This window comes from Solanum tuberosum, unplaced genomic scaffold, assembly GCF_000226075.1.
Source record: "Solanum tuberosum cultivar DM 1-3 516 R44 unplaced genomic scaffold, SolTub_3.0 scf00129, whole genome shotgun sequence".
NCBI classification, from domain to species: domain Eukaryota; kingdom Viridiplantae; phylum Streptophyta; class Magnoliopsida; order Solanales; family Solanaceae; genus Solanum; species Solanum tuberosum.
In genome coordinates this window covers 488,119-492,463 of record NW_006239057.1, presented here as the reverse complement: position 1 = coordinate 492,463, position 4,345 = coordinate 488,119, and positions in this window count along the sequence as shown.

Genomic DNA, 4,345 nt, shown 5'->3' with positions numbered 1-4,345 from the left:
TGTTCCTTAAGCAATTTAATCCCCTCAAGTACCCGAGGTTGCAGAATAATTCCTACCAAGATAAAACGGATTAACCATTAATATTATTATTAAGTAATGTGTGGAAAAAGGTTCTAGATATTTGTTTATTTTATTAATTTTAAAAAATATATTTTTAATTCAAATGTGTTTGACGCCTTGTTTTGAAGTATAAAATAAAATAAATTGGTTACGAGGAAAAAGACAAAGAAATTAGGTTCTTGACATACTTCTTTTGTAGTTATACATTATGATAAATTTCGTCTTTGATATTTTATTATTTATTTTTTCAAAGTATGTGTGTGTTGCTTTCAAAAGCTTCAAAAGATTGTTTGATTGCAAATTGGAAAGGCAAGTTAATATTTAAAAATTGAAATATTTTTTTTCTGTGTATGCATTGTGATCAAAGGTGGACCCACATGTGGGTGTCATGCGCATTTGTTAGCTTCGAAAAAAATCACACACACATATATAAATTAGAATACAATTAATAGTGCACCTTTGACTAGTTTAGGAATGCCCTTGTTTTATTGTTAGAAGCTAGAGGAACCACCCCTGAGACTAGGTTTCGAATCCAACTAGAGCCTTATTTTTCTTTGTTTTCTATTTGAAGTTTAGTGATGCATCCGAAGTTTTCAAATCATGGGTTCGCCTCTAATTGTGAGGGCGGGGATGGGACAAGAATCTTGATATTATAATCTAAACAAATATTATAAAATAGAGATGGGTAGAAGCGTGAGGTACGTGGTGAGGATTGAGGATATGGAAAGCTACGAAACTGGGGTGAAGATGAAGTGTGTTAGAAGGTTAAAGTTGTACTTTTGTAAGTAATCGCTTAAAGGTTTATAAGTGGAAGATTAGACGTATAAAGATGAACTAACACCCTTTTAATGGATGAATCCGGTTCAATAGTATTTTTCAATTGAAGATAATTTCAAGTATTTGAGTCGAGGTCTATTGAAAATATAGTATCTCTATCTTTATAAGTAAGGTTACATTCACGTACGTCATTTTTTTTAGTTGTCACTTCTGAAATTACACGATATTTTGATTTATTTTTCCCAAAAATAATTTTATATAATATTAAATATTAAGTTACGTAACGTACTACTCTATGTTGGATTATATAAATCGCATGCCTCCCATGCGTTTTACTAATGCGCTTCCAGTTTCATTTAGAAATCATGTTAGAGCAGTGAGATAACTTTTTTTTTTAAAAAAAAAAGACATTTTGATGGAAATTGGTAAGTACTTATTTTTATAGAAAAATTATTTTTGTGATAAATACACGTATAAAATAAAATTAGATCAGAGCTAATATCCCCAAATGGAGGTGTTGGAATTCAACTAATAAAAAATTCAAAATCATATAAAAATAAAGCTATAATGATATTCTAATTTTTGATAGATATCATATGGAAAACTTAAAACATAAATTTATGTTGAAAAATCAATATGCTAATACAATTAATTTTGAAATTATCCATTTTTCTTATAAGAAAGAAAACATCTATAATAAATAATATACATATTGATCAAGAAGAAAAGTTAATTAAAAGGATTGAATTTTTTCTTAAATATGTTTTATCTTTTATTTTGTGAAATAAAATCTCTAGTCAAAGCATTTGGTGTGGGTTGATTATTTTTTTATCAGCATTTGTTAAGTGTCATTAGATTCAGTATTACTATAAGCTTTTAAAATATTTTCCATTAGTTAATTCTTGCTAAAGATTATTTTCGATGTATATAATAACTTGAATAACTTTATCGATACAAAATATATATAATTAACTTTAGTAAATAATTTATATAAGTTATTTCAAGGATAATCTCAAAGATAAATGACAAAAACGAGAAGGCAAAGATTGAAACAACACCACAAAACTAACTTGACAAAAGTCATATATTTAAAATTCAATGAAGAACACACAATTCTTTTATGGCTAAGATCCATTCCAAATATGTTGTGGAATAGGCAATTTCAAGTCCCACCATATATATGTAACAAAAAGACTTTAGTTTCAAATTAAAATCAACAAATTCAAAGCACACAAATTGTAAATTGGGACCCTTATGTCTTTGAAATTATGGCTATAGATGATTTGGACATTTGATTGATTAACTTGACAAGCAAAATAGGGCCCCAAATTTTATTTCTTTAAAGTTTAGCCACAAAAAAAGTAAGAAAATCAAAATGCTGATCACCACTCGATTCGTTAATATCGTTAAATGACTGTTCAGTGACAAAAAAGGCAAGAAAAACTATATGTAATATCGTTTGTAATAATTCACTTATCGAACGCTAATGTATTGGTAGCCATAGCAATTAGGCTTGATGGATATTGATAATGTTGACAATTTCTTTTTAGCTAGAGAGTTTAATATTTAAAAGCAAAAGTTTGAATTTTAACTTTATGATTTTTGAACTTAGAAAACATAGCTTAATGAGTTTTTAATATATTTTTATATCTTAAACAATTATTTTTAGTGTAATTTGAAATATGGTCCGCACAATCACTATTATATTTGCAAAATCAGTCAAATCAATAACCAAGTTCATACATTAGTACCACATCCAGGTGCATGTCTATTGTATAATTTTTTTTAGAATTTTTCATCCGGTGTCAAGTATTTATATTAAAGTCTGATCAATTTGTATCGTAGGGCACCGTTCGAGCGGTGGAATGGAAGGAACGCTCCCAACTTAAAATTTTTTTAATATTAAGACCCAAACCCGATACATGATTAAAAAAGAAGTAACCACGTTAGGAATAGTTATATAATATTGACTTCTCTTCGCAAGTAATATCACCCTTCTTATCCAAACTTTAGATAAACTTTCCTCCATCAAAATTATGTGAGCTTTCATATTTTTTTTATTATGGCTTTAATAAAGAATACTAATTAAGAACTTCTAGATAACATGATATTATTATATGATTTGTTTAGTGATAAATTCAAAAAAGAAGAAATTATTAAGTAAAACTAGTCTTCAATAAGTGGTTCATTTGACTATGAATAACATTAGAGTTATTAATTCTCACCTCAAGTGTATCACTTGACCATGATAATTAGTTAACACAACTATTAAAATAAATTAGAAATTGATTATGAAATTCATTACGCATATATATGATATTAATTATAACTAACATAATTTTTTAATAGTACGTTGCTATATGGATGGTGTTTTGTATTTAACGACAAAAGTTATAACGTTTCATAATAAAAATTTACTATTTAACAATAAAAGTTATAATATTTCACGATAAAAGTCGTAATGTCACTAAATTTGTAGGTGGGGTGGTAAATTAGTGATAGTTTGTTGCATGTGTTAGGTTTGAATAAGTTTTTATTCTAAAATTGAATAGACTAACATAACTAATAAGTATTTTTAAATAGTAAAAAGTAACTTTTGAAATTTCTATGTAATTAATTAATTAGTTACTCAAAATTAATATAATAATTCTCAAAAGGTTGTTAAAGTTTATAGCATCTTATGTTAAGCATGTGAGGAGAGGGAAAGGAAAAACTTATAAAACACTTTTTTTTTCTTTAACTTTGTTAAATGGATTAAAAAAGAAAAAAAAGAAAGAATCTTCCTTCCCTTTGGATTTGCCTGATATAATGTATCCAAATTACATAAAATACAAGTAGAGGAGCATAGCAATAGCATAGTCAAGTAAAATTTTATACATTGGAGTCTGAAGAGGGTAGGGTGTACATAGATTTTATTATAATTTTATGAAAGTAAAAAGAATTGTTTCTGATAGACCATCTGGTAAAAAAAAGAAGAAAAGAGTGACAAAACATAATAGTAGTGCAAGGCTTTAAAAAAAGATATAAACAACAACAAAATAGTGTAACAGCCGAAACATAATAAACAGATAAAGATAACTATCAATAACTAAAAACTAATAAGAATAGAACTCAACGACAAATACCAACAAGTCTGATTTCTTCGAAAGAAAGACGACACTCCACTACATATTAACGAGATAAAAATTAATTACTATATTATAGGGATAAGGGTCTAAAAAATACCCCAACTTTGGTCGGATTTGCTGTTGCGATATTAAACTTTCATAAGGACCTATTACCTCACTAGACTATTTAATACCGTATTTTTTACCCCCTGAACTATTTAATAGTGTATTTTAAAGGTATATATGTGCCCACGTGGACACATTACTATTTATAATTTTGCATTATTTTTTATGTCCACGTGGGCAAATATATATGTTTAAAATACGGTATTAACTAGTCTAGCGAGGTAATAGGTCCTCATGAAAGTTTAGTATCGCAACATCAAATCCGACCAAAGTTG